The sequence below is a fragment of the Lagopus leucura genome, unplaced genomic scaffold, assembly GCF_019238085.1.
Source record: "Lagopus leucura isolate 7727_CA_CO unplaced genomic scaffold, USGS_WTPT01 Super-Scaffold_1, whole genome shotgun sequence".
In the NCBI taxonomy this organism is placed as follows: Eukaryota; Metazoa; Chordata; class Aves; order Galliformes; family Phasianidae; genus Lagopus; species Lagopus leucura.
In genome coordinates this window covers 16,094,879-16,111,341 of record NW_024962250.1, presented here as the reverse complement: position 1 = coordinate 16,111,341, position 16,463 = coordinate 16,094,879, and the positions used below count along the sequence as shown (strand labels likewise).

General features: G+C 33.0%; 1 long non-coding RNA gene across 1 annotated transcript; it reads left to right on the top strand.

Annotated features, from left to right (window-relative positions):
* The first annotated feature begins 4,280 nt into the window (after positions 1 to 4,280).
* On the top strand, positions 4,281 to 15,422 carry LOC122180819. The gene is made up of 4 exons (XR_006179233.1): positions 4,281 to 4,381; positions 4,518 to 4,600; positions 13,528 to 13,601; positions 14,992 to 15,422. It is a non-coding gene; the product is annotated as an uncharacterized LOC122180819 (long non-coding RNA).
* Positions 15,423 to 16,463: the final 1,041 nt, after the last annotated feature.

The following is a 16,463-nucleotide window of genomic DNA, read 5'->3' as shown; positions in this document are numbered from 1 at the left end:
GGGAAGGGAAGGGAAGGGAAGGGAAGGGAAGGGATCTTCCATTTAATTGCTTCTCAGTAGTACAGTTTTAGCAACTTCTCTGAATAAGCAGGCTGACAAAGAGGATTCAGCATTAAGAATGCATTCCTAGCACTCTTAATTCATACAATACTTGAAAGAAATTTTAGAAGGCCATTAAAATAGATGCCTAATTCAAACTGAGTTTGAGAGAACTAAAGGAACCAAATCTCAATAAATACGCTGCTTATACAAAATGTTGCTCATCTCCACAGCTGTCCCTGTTCATCCTCAGTCTTATATATAATTTTTTCTGAGCGTGTGCAATACAGATTATCTTGCCCTTTCCTTAGGTTGAATGGGTTCTATATGAAGTGGTTCATCTACAAATTATATCAGTGTACAGTCTACTGATTTCCATGTAGCTCTATGCAAGTATAATATGTGTTATGAAAATTCTCATGTGAAGTGTAAACTCTATCATTCTAGGTTAAGTGGTTCACAGTTCTACTTTCTATGCTATTTTCAAAGCTTACATCTTCACAGATACCAAGCAGATAGTAAGTAAAAAAATAATGTGATAACAAAAATCTTCTCCACCATTGATCTTTTTCACTGCCCCTTGACTTTCTAGTCAATTAGACTACATCAATGATACTTAGGTAGGATTTGTTTCAGCCAGGGCTGACACATGAGCAATGTGCAATTACGTGAAGTGCATGATTAAGTGTGCTAGATTCTGTAATGGCTGTGTGTTATGCAAAAAATAAAATAAAATAGGTCATGCTGACTGTAGCCTGCTACTTGGCACTGTGTCGTCCCTGCCACCTGCTCATTCACTGGCAGGACAGAATAAGATGATTTGTTCCAGCAAATGGATGTCCAGAAGCTCAATCATTCAGTTAGTCAAGAAGGCAGAAGAGAACAAACACTCTTGAGAAACTGCCCCAGAGGGAAGATCCTGCACAACTCCCAGGGCTGACAGGCAGTCATTTCATCCTTTGTCTCCTGTCTTCTCCTTCTACAGAGTTTCTGCATGTCTGGTTGGCCTTATGTAGTCTGGAAGATAATATATTTGAATACTTGACTAGGTTCAGAATGACAGTGCTGGAAAGCATTGATTTTAACTGCTCACTGGCTAATTTTCAGGTCACACTTCCAAAGAATGTGATAACTTTACTTAGTAGTGGCATGGGATCTTTAAAGAAGGATATGTAGCAGAAACACTGCTTTTTAAATAGAATTTATAACTTAATATTAGTATTGTGTACTCAGGTTTACACCATCCCATGTTGAATATTTGAAGAGGATGGAAATAAATCCTATTACCAAGAAAAAGTTCTAAAAAACAAATGCTGACTTTTAAAATCGTCATTCCTTCTGGAATTTGTATTCCTTTAAGAAACCACAGTATGATCTAAACAAATTGCTGCAATTATGGCTCTGATTCAGAAAAGCACTTCAGCAAATATTTAACATAAGCATGACTTGGCATGTATACTCTTGAGTGCTGTAACTGAAGATAGAAACCCTTTTTATTTAGTACACAGTAAAACTCTCAGAAGTCAGTTCAACAAATAAGTCATCTTTGGCAAGTATGCAAGTATCAAGTCTACTATGCAACTGAGTCCACAAAAGTTTTTCCCAGCTTTTCTTTCAGTGATCATGATAGTCCTGTTATACAGATGAATACTATTTTATCAATTGAATATTAGCAATTATGGATGTAATCTCTAGCAGAGATTTTGAAAGCACAGTAAATGTTTATGACAGAAATATAGCAAAAAAAGATTGGAGATAAATGTCCAAAGTCTGTGTGTCTATGTTGAAGCCCTCAAGCTACTCTCAGCTTTGTTCTATCACAGAATATTGTTTCCCCAGCTTGACTTTTAAACTTCTGTATTTTGACAGCACTGTGAGGTAAAGGTCTTCTCTGAGTCATTAACTTTCAACATTCTACTCTCTGCTCTTATATTTAAAGTTTAAGGATTAATGTGGCAGGAAAACCACAGTCACACAATGATTTATGGCCAAAGTCTTTTGTTTTTGAGTAGGTCCTGAGATCTGAGAGAATCTTTATAACTAATATTGAACAGTGAGAGTCTATAAATAAAATACATAGGGAGTAAGAATGTAAATGTCACGCACTGCCTTGCATTCGAGGTTGCACAGGAGACAAGAATTAATGCAGACTGTGGATCAGATGCAAATGACACGTTGTATGGTATTATATCACTTCCTGTTCCTGTGCTGAAAATACAAATTATTATAGCTAATATACCATGAATAATGTAACTGCTCACTGCAAAGTTCTAACTGTGTCTGTCATCCATCACTTTTTTACCATTTTTATGAGACAATCAATAAAACTTGTCATGTTTTTCCTTTTTTATGGATCATAGAGTTCTTATCAAATACTCAGTGAACTATAGATTAATGGACAAACTGGGGAGTATTAGCTTTTACTCACCTTGAGTCCTTGTGAACAATAAGACTTTAAAATACAACTTTGCAGAGATTTAATTCCAGATTGTGCAATCCATAAGGAATTTTAGATACTTCTCAGCATCATCAGTTATTCATCTCAAAGTGCTCTTGTCCATGAAATTTGCAGTTAAAACCAAATGTAAAGCAGAATTCTAGGCTTTTTATACATTAAGTCAGATTTTTTCATTACACTTCGATCAATGCAGAAATGCAGCTGGGATCCATGTAAACATAAATTTTATTTAGCTAAAAAGATTATACTTTGCCAATTATGTGATAAAAAGTTGTATTTTAAAATCTGGTTGTAGATGAAATGAGGTTACTGTGGTCTGCCTTGAGCCAAGACAAACTGTTATTCATAACTAAGGTTTTCTTTCATTAGTTATGATTTTCTTTCTTAAATCCATCCAGATACATGCGATCTTGATTAACCTCCACATTTATGTTCCCAGCAAAGTTTGCAATATTTTGTTTGTAAGACTTTTAACATTTTAACTCTAGCTACTGATGAAGATAAGTTCTAGCACTTGTTAGACAGGTTATAAGTTTATATATGAGAAAATAGGAAAGATTACTTATCTTTCTAGAACTTATAAAAATCTCAAACTCTACTTCTTGTAGCACTGCTTTTTCTGTGCATCATTTTAAATATATTTTCTTGTTTCTTGTTTCTTTATCACTAGTTTATAAACCCATATTTGATCATATTAATGTGTGTATGGCTGTACCTAAAATGTCATAGGACAAGACTCTCTTTACAGCCTATTTTTTTGGATCATACAACGTTATAGTACAGTTTATTTCACTTTTCTAAAATTTTATTATTATTTTGAAATTTTGATGCAACTAGCTGGCTTCCTCATTCTTTTTCAGTAAAGCTGAAGTATAGAGACACCTGCTGGGAAGTGAATGAATGGAAACAATTGCAAATATTCATCCTAGTAATAATAATAAAAATAGAAATAATAGCATTATTCTTTTTTACAGCTTTTAATTTAACCTTATCTTTACTTGGTGTTTTTTATTTCTACAAAAACCATACTAAAGGTACAGAAAAATTACAGGCAGGGATATTCAATTTCAACATTCCATCTGACTAATTTTAACAGACCTTAAACAGTCCATGTGATTTCACCCCATGTCTTGTATTTTGCCCTTTCAGTATTAATCCCATAGAATTCTTGTGCTTGGACCCAGGAGTAGGTGCTGCCTTGTGACAAATTCTGTGCATAACTTCTAGAAATGTATTATTTCAGAAAATCTAATGTTAAGTCTAATTACTGTATGTAGCAAATGAATGAATAAATAAATAGACTGTAACAAAATAAAAACTAAAATACATATTATTGACATATTACTGAAATCACATTGCATTCAGTATGTTCACACAAATGAATGGTTAATGTTTAATTTTATTTCAATCTTACATTTAAACTTTCTTTTCACATTAGATTATAATTCTCTATTCATCATCTTATGCAACAAAGACTTCATTAGTCTCAAAAGCCAGGCTAATATACTTGGTTAATAACTATAATTATTTCATAATGCCTTTCCTTCTAAAACATATTAAGTAGGTTGCTCCAAAAGTAATACTTTCTATTTATTTCCATAGAAACTATGAGAGATACAAAGAAGTACATTATTTAATAGCGCAAATTCTCAGCTATAAAACAATTAAAGCTTTTCAACACAGTCAAAATCATTAGCCAATTAGTGTGAATGAGATCTAGCTGTTAACCCCAATATAACTGCCTGTCCTAACAGGACTACTTCTTTAGTTACAGCACCACTTTTTAACTCTGATTTGAAAAATTCTTATCTGAAATGAGTTTAATAATAGTAATTCACCCAAAAAGGATTGGATATTACTTCTCCTGACTCGGCTCCACTAACAGTAGGTGTTAATGAGTTACTGAAATAAGTTAGTGGAATAAGCCCTGGAGTGAGCATTTATTCAGCATGAAGTATGCTTCTGAATTGATGTGGATATTTCTTGCATCTGTATTGATGCTTTCTTATAAATCTCCTAGGTTATTATATTTATGTATGAAATACTCTACCAGTCAGACTGATGAACTCCTCAATGCTGGACTGCAAACATGAAAACTGAAAGGTAAGTGAAATTCTTGTCCTTCATAATAACAGCATACAGAGTAGAATTGTGTTTTAAGAAGGCAACAGTGAATTAAAGTTCGGCTGAGAGCTCTGTCTTAATAACTCGATTGAGGTCAAAGTCTTTGTATTACTTAGTAGGTTGTTTTGTTCATAAACTATATACTGGTTTATTATCGAATCTTTTGAAGAGTATCAAAACTGCATTTTTCTTTAATGTGAGCTAAAGGGGTTTGAGTTGTTTTCTTATTGCACCAACGCATTAAATAAAATCTAGTTTTAATCATAGAGTCATAGAATCATAGTATGGCCTGGGTTAAAAAAGACCACAATGATCATCTAGTTTCAACCCCTACTGTATTCAGGGTCATGAATCTCTATACCAGGCTGCCCAGAGCTATATCCAGCCTGGTTTTGAATATCTCCAGGGCATAATAAGCATAACAGTTTAAGCATAATAATTTTTTTTAGGTGCAAAATATTGAATAGAATTCACAAAATTCTTGTCTTTTTAGAAAAAAAATATTTGACACACTTTTTCCAAAGCCATCACAATCTTTTCTGAATGAATCAAAAGGTGTTTATTATAGATAATGGCAGTTTTCCACAATACTATCCCCTTTTTATCATCTTCATTACAGCATTTAATATAGTATTGTATATATCCTGTGATTTACAAGTGGAAAAAAAAACCTAGGGTCACTGGAAGATTTCATATATTGTGAGAAGATTTGTACCTGTGAACTGATTACTGAGGTATAACCTTCTAATAAATAAATTTTATTTATGAAATAAGAATGAAATAAATGTTTGTTTTTTTCACTTATCAGACAAAAGTGAAAAGAGATTGTAACCAAACTTACTAAAGAGAATGATGGACTTGGTTTCATCAGGATTAAGATTCCAGATTTTATGAATAACTAGTTAAATAGAGAGTGTTTTATTTTTATCTCTGTCTTGTGAGAATCCTGTTCATAGAACTGTGTATGTGTGGATTTCTGTATGTGGATGGTGGAAGTACAACATGAATGATCCTCATCTGTAAAAAAGGCACAAATTATAATATTTTCAAAATGTTCAGGAGGGCCATAGTAAAACTGTTAGCTTATTTAGATTCTTCAAACAACCATGCACCATTTTATACTTATTATTATATCACTGGATTTCCATTTGCAGTAGCATTATTGATTATGATTAATTATTGCATTGAAGTAAAAAGAAACTAGGCACAATAATTATTGACTTGAAGTAAAAAATATCTCAGTACAAAGAACGAGAAAGAAATTAAGTACAGGAGAGATCAAATCAGGAGAATACTTATTTTGTCTTTTCAGTTCCTAGAGAAAGTTATGCTGGAATGTAGTTTTAAGCATGACTATACATCTGTTCTGTTCTGCACTGGTATATTAGACTAGTTTTATTGTATGTATAAATACACACGTATTCTGAAGATCTTCATTTGGAATAGTTCAAAATAATCCCTTATTAATCTTTTCAATACTTGCAGCTCCTACCAAGTTCAGCAGCAGGAAGCAGAATTACTGGTGAAAAACCAAAATTGTTTCCTAAGTAAATATAAACATAATAATACAAATGCTTTGCACATTTCTCAGATCTCTAGGAAAGATCTCAGAAGAAGAAAAATAGAATAAAAAATTTCATTATTATTATTAGTTCCTTATTCTACATGAGTATTACAATTAGGAAATCCCGAAACTCAAAGCAGGATACAAGATAATACTGGAACTCTGACCGCTTTTCTTTTAAGACAATTGCAAGCTAAGAATTCATGATTTGCTTAGGGGGTTTGCTTTGCTTTTCATTTGAAGGAAAAGAGATTCAGTTTCCTGCCCAGAATAAAAGTGCAGACGAGTGCATATGCTACATGCTTTAAAAAGAACAGAATATTTTGCTCCTTTTTTTTTTTTTTTTTTTTTTTTTGTGTGTGTGTGTGCGTGTGTGTGTGTGTATGTATGTGTTTGTGTTATTCTCTTTCAATGGCAACTATAGCTTGGTAGATCACACATTTGCTACATGTTTTTAAGCATATTAACATATGCTTCTTTTGTTATCTTATAATGTTTATAAGTATATATTGGTCTACATGCTCTATCCTTGAGTTAATAGACCATGTTCTATTGCTCAGTAAGGATTTATAAAACATATATTCATTCTGACATAAGAGTGGCAGTCATCAGATTCAGGATGTCTTACAGAAATGTATCCCTCTGGATATTCCTTTACTTGGGGAAAATCCATACATATAAATTTGAGTCTACAATTTTGAAATGTCTCACAGAACCAAATTACAGGGGACAGGAAGAGATTTCAGGGAACTTTCACATACTTTTAATGTTCATTTCTGTTAAATCAAAAGTATTCGGCATTACTGCAATGAAATATTTCTGTGTTTCAAAATCAGAATTAGTCTAGCAGTGAGTTGTGGAAGAGATTTTGTTTTTTCAGCAGCTTCTATTAAGCAGTTTTGCCAGTACCACCTATGCTAACTATGTTTACCCTGCAATTCCTGTCAGGACTGTAGAATGTGTTGACATACTTAGTTAACAATCCGAGCTCAGATAATGATATCCTTAGCAGCAGATTTACTTAGATGACTAGCCAAATCCAGTTTATGACTGGATATATGTGCTATTGTCACTTCTACCCATTTCAACCTAGGGAGACCTGCTAATTAAGCAAAGTATATCTGTGTCCATTAGTTTTGGAAGTTATATAGATTCATGATTATTAAACATACATTTATATATGACATATATAACTAAAATATTATGAATATTTTTATTATATTATTATAACATATATAGTAATATCCTTTAAGATTGAGTATGTCAAGACTATATACAGTTAAAAGAATAGCAACATGCTGTCAAATATCCATCAGGTCATAGAACAGGTATGTTGCCACATAGATATAGCTCATAACATATAACTCTAATGTTATCTCTCGTCAGTACTGAAAGATGTTTTTAATTCTACATGCTAGACTTTTTGAGGCTTCTGTAACAGGAATGTTCTTAGGACAGTCACAGACTAATGTTTTTAAGAAGTTTTTCTTGAATCTAATGATTTGTGACAGCAAAGTATAGTGAGGGCATATTTTAAACTGCAGAGTTTCACTTACAAACTGCAAATAGTGCAGGGGGAAGTTTTTTATTTTCTGGTTATCTGCAGTTCTGCTATTCATGATGCCATTCCTGTAACATTAGCAATGGTGCTAATTAACACAAAACAAAATCTCCCATAACTCAATAATGGAAAAAGAATCAATATGGTATTGACACTTCCAGTTTAGCAGGAAGATTTTTAGTTCTACAGGAGAAAAATTAAAAAAAAAATAGTTGGAAGTTACTAGTACTATGTTGGATGGAAGAAAGAGATGAATTTATGTAGAAAGATCCAGTTGAATTCCTGAGTGGACTACCTGCACTCAGAGTAATTTTACCAGGGCTAATCCAAAATTAATGCCTCCTATTTTTTTATTTATATTTTTTTTTAATGTTGGCCCACAAATTGAGAGGTGGATGTTGGTGATATGGGAATAGAGGTTGAACCTTCCCAACAATATTTCACTAAATATTGTTACTATGCAACAGATGTGAGCAGTCTGACAAAATGATGTCTGATATGGAAATCCATCTGAAGCAAAGATGTGGAACTGAATTTCTTCATGTGGGAAAAATGGCACCCATTCACATCCATTGAAACTGCTGAACATTTATGGGCACCATACAGTGGATGTGTGTACAGTGAGGTAGTGGGTGATGCATTTCATCAGTGGCGACAGTGATAGTGCGTCACCTCCTCTGGTGCACATTTTTATGAGCACAGCATGCCAGCTTTTGTTCATTGCTGACAAAAATACACATCTAATGGTGATCTCAGTGTTGAAAAAGAGTGTCTTGTAGTTGAGAATTTGCTCTATCAAATAGTGTTATTGTGCCCTTTGTACCTGTTGTAGTTTCCATGGAAATAAATATAAGACATTACTTTTGGAGCAACCTACATAGTAGCATGAAAATTTAGACCATCTATAGTGCATAAGTGTTGACTGTATAAATATTCTCCAGTTATTTTCTCTCTTGTCATCACTTCCTGAATAAAGCGATCTACCTAGAGACAGTGCAAACACTGCAGAGGTATCCAAGCATTACATGTTAAATTAGCTACCAGTTAAAGGATAGTCCAGTAATGTCTCCCAGTACTCAGATTCAGTGAGGCTACATCTTGGATACTCTGTTCAGTTTTGGGTCCCTCCAACAGAAGAAATTACTTACTCTGGAACATGTGGCTAAAATATGTTTACTTAATACCTAAGATTCTGTTGGTTTTTGAATTTTTTTGAATTTTTGAAGGTTTGAATTTTGAATGTTTCCTCGGAGGACTTTTTCTTTGAGGATTTAATGATTTTTGAACATCAGTGGACCAACTTTTTTGCTAATTTTGATGTCAAATTCTCTTCATTCTGGACTTATCAGAGTCTCAGGCAGGGGAGCCTTTCAGAAGTTATTTCAGTCATGGAGTGATCTCAGGCCACATAAAAGATAACAGCCCAGCTGGCAGCCTTTCATTCTGTTTGGTAGCCACTCAATGAAAGAAAACTTGAACTCTTGTCACTTCAATTTTCTATCAGAAGGACATCTTGTTCAAAATGCTGGCCTTTGTGGAAGCATCATGTGGTAGTGCATTGCTTATCTCCAAAGGGACCTCTGGCTTGTTCATGGACCTATTTTTTTGGAACCACTCACATTCCTTCTATGAAGATAACTCATTTGATGACAATTAAGTCTATTTAACTGTTCAACCGCATATACTGTGTTTAGAAGTAGCACTTAAACATATGTGATAGGATTAGATATCATAGAGGTAAGTATAAATGTAAGAAAATGTCTTGTCTCTTGTGAGGTTATAATTTAATTAATACTCTAAAATGCTGCTAGATTGTCAGAAACAGAAAAAAATCAACTGAAATTAGGCCGTAACTGTGTGTTCCTTCTGGAGGAAACTAGGATCTTTTCAACAGTTTGGATCCACCTTAGCTGTAATTCTAATAGTTGAAGCATCACAATGTAAGCTGAGCTTGAATAAATCCAATAAAAAAGACTCAAACCAGTTACAGAAAGAAGTGTCAACAAGATGTGCTGTCAAGTTGCCTCCTAGGCCTTACTCTTTTTAATTCCTCTGCTACTTTGAGTTTCATAGTCAATTATAGAAATCCACAATTGGTAGGACAGTTTGACTCCAAGAGAGATATAGATGTGCAAAGGAATCAAGTTCTGTAGAAACAGTGCAAGAAAACAGTGGTTCATATTTTCTGATCCAATCAGACCTTAAATCTTCCTATGCAGATTTAATTTGTTTTAACTTGAAAATAATTGATGTTTCTTGCCTAAATTCATTGCAGTAAAAAAGGATAGTAGGGCTGGAACACTTGTGTTACACCCTGATATTAAAACTTGACTGAGGGAATGAGTATATTTATAAAATCATCCTAGAAATTCTGTAATATGGTTGTAGCTTGTAATGACAAATCAAATACACAAGAAATAAGATTCTTTATGTAAACAGATCTGAGATAAATTACCTAATAAATTGTTACTAGAAGGAATTTTGCAGCAATTTATTCTTCATATGCTTTTTTTTTATTTTTATAATTTCATAAAATGATAATAAATTTATGGTGGAGACTAAAACAAAGAAAATATATGGGTTGGAAGTTTAGTCTATTATTTTTTTTTCTGGACATTATCAAATTGTGCTTTTCATCACTGTTCAGAATTATGGCCAGGTTTAGAGAAGGATGAATAATATGAAGAATAACTGCCAGAGTAAAACCAAGTCCTCAAACACTTCACTTCTCATTAATCTATTTTTCAAACGTAGATAAAATTACTTAGTTAACAGTTTTAAAGTTATCTTTTCTGTCTGTATTTATATCATTGAAAATGAAAATTTTGTTCTCCATTTAATTATTTTACGGTCTATTTAGTTATTCTAATTCTATTTTCAGCATGTAAGGTGAAAGAAAGTTTTTTTTTTTTCCTGCAGTTGCGTTGATCTGAAGGAACATATATGTCACCAAGGGCCAAAGTCCACAAGCTGTTTACATGGACAAGAACAGTTATATCATAGTGCCATTTTTTTATTTTTTTCTGACAGGATACAGTTCAGTGACAGTGTTCTACATAGAATTTTTAACTTATTTACATTTCTCTAGTTTTAACTTCACCATCAAGGAGTGTGAGATGGATTTCATCTTTTTTCTTTTTTAACCTTCTTCAAATACTTGCTAGCAACAACAATAAATAAGGTATTTCTAGAAGAGTTTTACATAAAAATTATTTAGTCTAAATTAATTAATCAAACTCCCTCTGTGGTCAGTGCAGAGAGAGGTAGGCACTTTCAGAAGGCAACTGCTGCTCTCCTAAAATGTGTCAAATATTCTGGGATTAATTTCTCTTTATTCTTTAGCTCAAGAACTGACCATGAATGCATGTCTAATTTTTATAAATTGGCTAAAGACAAATGAGATAAAACATATTCCCAAACCATATTTCTGTATTGGACCGTTCTGCAAAATATTAATAAGAGTTTCAGAGCTGTGAGTAGAGCTTTAGTATTGTTGTCCAAGTAGATAACTGCCTAAGGCAGATAGAAATCTAAATATAACAAGTAACACATACTGTCCAGAGCCTATTCTGAACTGGTATATGGTGTAATAAAAAGAAGTCCTTAAAAGCAAATAAAAATTATAACCAAATTATCAACTTATCTCTACACTATGTATTTAGTAATGTATGTTTCCTTTTAATCTAAAAATTCATTAGATAATGACCAGTGTTTGGGCAAATATTTGTGACACTGGAGCAGCCAAACATTAAACATCTCCAAGTTTAAAAAAAAAAAAAGAGTGGGAGATTAGCAAAACAAGGATAATAAAAAATAAAAGGCTTTCTAAATTACTGTTGCCTGTGTCATTACATTTCATATTGTGCATGGAATCTAAATACATTGCTTTGTTCTGCATGACAAGCAGAAGTGAGCATTCATACATTACTCAGCCACTTAATTAAGAGCCTGGGATATTTGCAGTTAGCAGAAACTAATAAGGGAGCCACATTTAAATTCAAATCACTCCTCAGGGTAGCTGTCTGCAGCATAAGCAAAGCTTACTGGCTAGATGTTCCTCTGAAGGCTCAGCTGAAATCCTAGTTTTACTGTATTTGTGAGTAGTGAATAATTCTATTTATGAAGAAAGGTAAAATCTGTTTGTAAAACAAACAACCAAAAAAAATCTGTTTGGGATTTTCAAAACCTATTTTTTTTCCCCAGTTATTTTTAGATTCCTGTACGTCCCATGTTTTCTAATAAAAAAAGAATGTGATTTAATGCTTTACTAGCACAATTTAAGAGGCTCTGTTAAACAGTCAGCTGGGCTTACTCTGTGTACAGGAATAGCAGCTATTGCAGATGGTAAGCAGCCATTCTCGCAGCCTCAAGGAAACATATCCAAACCCATGTATTGATAATTATGTATTACGTACATTTCTAAAGGCTTTAAAAATGTAGTTTACTGTGCCACCAGTTTTCTTCTGTTTCTCACTCTTGAGGAAAAAAATTTACATTTTTGTTGATAGTTGTGATACTAAAGGAATTTCAGTGTGTTTTTTTCTTGTGACAAAATAAGAAAATAGTAATAGAAATATTTAAATTGTCATTAACTAGGAGCACTGTCATTAACATGAACCCACACCATTTGCAGATCATTTCTAGTATCCTAAGAACAATTCTAATCTCTTCTTTCACCTTGCACTCGAGGACATCTGCTTTGAAGGATCAGTGAATCTGAAATCTTTAAAATTCCATCTATTTTTTTGTTCTGTGAATTGAAAATTGTCTCAAAAATAGGTTTCAATTGTCCTCTCAAAATACAGATTGCTTATGGCATTTTATAAATGTATGTAATGAGCTTTATATTAATTGCAATCATGTTACTTAGAATATTCTATTTCATTACATTTCTGAATTCTTAAATTTCAATATAGGAAAATTAAGTATTACTACCTGAAAACTCAAAAGAGAAATATCTTATTAACAACTCTTCTTATTTAATGTTTGGAAATAGGGCAAAAGTGTTGATAGCTTGTTCCTTACAAATAAAGCAATATAAACTGCAAGTAAACAACGGATCACTCAAAACAAAGCAGCTAGAAATAGTTCAAAGTTGGCCGTGTGCAAATTTTTGCCTTGAGAAACCTTGAAACATTTGTCATAAATATGAGGAACAGTGAATATTTAATCTTTTCCACTATGTTAGAGTATGCTCACATCATAATGGATGCATTCTCACACAGCATGCAAGCATGTTTAAGATAACTGCAAATGAGCTATGTTTAAAAAAAAAAAAAAAAAAACCAGCAGAAGAAGAGTACTTCTACCCTGGCAATGAATCACTGTTATAAGCCATTATTATTACGTTACTTGCTGCCAGTATAAACCATACACAAACCCTGTTGGCTACTCATCTTGCTTTAAGTATGTATAACTGACAATAGAAAACATCTGCTCCTCTGTGACCTTTCCACGCTTCCACTAAATACAACATTTTTCTTTTCCTCGTAAGTTATTCTCCAGAGGATCTTTCTCCTGGGCTGTAAGTTCAGTTGGTCTGAGGCTCTCAGCCTTTGCTCTTAAAGTACAGATGTACTTCAAGTTTTAGAGATTTTTGAATGCTTTGGAAATTCAGTGATGCTCACATACTCTTTTTAATATATTTACAATGAACTATATGCTGTTAGTTTGTTTGAACACTTTTGTTTTACTATGCCATGTGTTGACCCCCAAATCGTATCAATGAGATTTTTATTTTTGTCTATGTTATTTTTTTATATTGCTCCATAATGGCTTCAGAGACAAAGAAGACTCTTGACTCACAACTTTCTGGATTACCTCGTTGCCATAAAGAAATTTAATGTCGTTTTCAGGTACTAGCCCTTCAATCTCTCTTACCTAGGGATGCCTGTGCAAGTGTATGTCTATTCGAAGAAGTGGAATAGCATGGAGATGTTAGCATAAAGTGTTAACAAAGCCTGCTCCAAAATTAAATGTGGTTTAATTGCATCAATATTATTATGTGCACTCAGCATTTCTGAGAGGGCCTGAGGTATTTCTGCAAATGCAGCTTCACTCCGGAACTGAGCTATCTGAATTTTTATCATGACATTAGAGCTCCCTGGTTGCAAACAGGGATTTCTGCATCCTATTCAAACCTGCAATTCAAGTAAGCCTTCAAAGGATAGGGATGTATTCTTACTCTTCCATTGCTCGTAAGTAAATGGAGGAACAGAGAAATGAAAGTTTATAATGTCTTAGGACATCTTTTTCAGTGTTTTACTTCTATCACCTGCAAAAGTTTTATTTGCCCAATGGCTTTTGATGACAGTGAAATCAGCAGTGCAAGTATGATGAAGTGGGTATTTGACTCAGAGCAAAGCTTAGAAGAGCTACTTCAAGTGCCAGTCTTTCTTGACCAGCTGCGCTCCTGTTACACGACTGTAAGAGATTAACAATTTTGAAGTCAATTATGGAAAAACTCTCATAGTAGAACTATTTTATCAGTAAATTAGAACACATCTTGTAATCTGCCAACTTCACCAAAACTGAGTAAGTAGGCTCTATGAGTTCTGTAAATCAGGTTTGTTTTTCATTGTATTTTTTGTGATACTGTGCACAAGATTATTCATTTCATAATATATTCTTGAACAGGTCTGAAACACCGAGTCCTGAAGTAAATTGTCACTTATTATGCAAAATACAGCTAAAACCACAAATGACTGCTGCTGCATAAATGTTGCTGTTTCTTTGGCTGTCATTCTTCTTCAAAACAAATTAAGAAAATACATGAGATTTTAGATCAAAAACAGAAACATTCAAATCATCATTCTTTCTTGCACTCACAGTACTACCTGGAATGCTCTCCTTTGGTTGGCTTTGCCACTGAAAGAATATTTTTAAGTATTGCTAATTGTTGTTTGTTTCTTCTTTGTTTGTTTTTTTCTGTATCTATGCAGAAGTAAAATAAAAATCTTTCTGGGAATGTGTATTTTCTTGATCTTTCTCTTTTAATAGCATTTGTGATGTTTTCTTTCCAGTCAGTTAATCTTCTGCAGCTACATGTAATCTTCATGTTCTGTTGTGTCAAAGAGACAAAATTACAAAATTATTCTGATTAAATTATATAAAAACCTATATTACATTTTAATGTAGTAAAAGACTTAATGCAAGTGTTTGACCGGGGGGAAAAAAAAAAAGGAAAATGTACTGCTATTAAATTAATGGCACACTTAGTCTTCTATCACATTTTTCTGTCCACAGATTTTAAAGGACATGAATAGTACTTTCTTTATTTGAAGATGGGACAAGTGATGCACAGAAACTGGTGGCTGTCTAGCAAGTGGATCTGAAGATTCAGTAATCATTATTTATTTGATGTTATCCCCATTGACCTACAGTAACTTATGACAGTGGGATGATGCTCTGTATTTCATGGAAAACTATCTGCAAGATGCAGAGCATAAATCACTTAAGGGTAAAGAATATAATTACACCCATGAATCTCACCAAGTTGATCCTCATGCATAAATTTAAACTCATACTAAAATGTGTGTAGACCCAGAACTTGAGGAGCTGTATGAGCTGTATTTTGTTTTATTCAGAGAACCAGCAAAATATTAGTGTACTTCTATGATGACAAGTATGTTCTTGGAATAGATTTTAATGGTATATTGATTCTCTATCTGAATGAAATCCAGTCAGTATAATTCTTAGCCCTAGATAAAGACACTTACCATTAATACATTTTTCCATTAAATAAATATCAGTTTATTACCCACTTTCTTAGATATTTAAAATTTTAATGTTTCATTATTTTACTTTAACTAATAAAACTGTATTTTGGAATCTATTTGACATTTTAAATTAGCTTCATTATTATCAAATTGAAACTCTTAAGCATACAAATGTATTACAGCTTATTTATAATTGCTCTAAAATTTCATAGAATTACATTCAATCATGAAATTCATATTTTTCTGTACCAGTATATTTTTCTGTAACATCACATTTGTTTTATAAACTCTTTTTCATTCATATGCTCTAGTATCAGGCTGTAAATGAAGAGTTACATTAAAGATAATAAAAAAAATTCTAGATAGTCCAAGTTATCATTAATTCCCATTGATCTTAATGTTCTTAGATGGAGGAAGTTTCCTGAAGAAAACTTTTCTTCCCTTTTAGATCATTAATAATGATGAGAATAATAATAAGCAAATTTCAAAATTCCAGGCAAGATGGAGGCATTTTGTGCTCCTAACAGTGAATTACCAGCTCTTACAGAACTTAGTAGGATACTTTTCATGCACGTTCAAGGACAGTATTTGGTTCATGCTGAGGATAAGCATGCAATTTAAGTTCTGCCAGTGTAATATATATCTAACCTGCAATATGCCAGCTACTTCAGATGAGTACTCATGTCTCAGGAAAAGTCTTTCAGTTGTAGCAAATCAGGTGGTGGCTCTGCAAAGTGAATAAAACATACACAAGGCATGTATATGATAAGACCTATGTCTGAAATACCTGATATCATACCTTACCTTCACTGTGGTTTTCCTTTTTGTATCTGCTTTAAACTTAAAGAATTCTCTGTAACATTACTGGTCTAAAACAGATTTCTGCACAAAAGAAAAGCAATGGTTGATTTATTTTTTTTTTTTTCCCCAGATGTTTCTTTTAGGACTGGAGGTGAGAGGATCTGTTCCAAATCTCATGCTTTAAAACAGTACAAGATG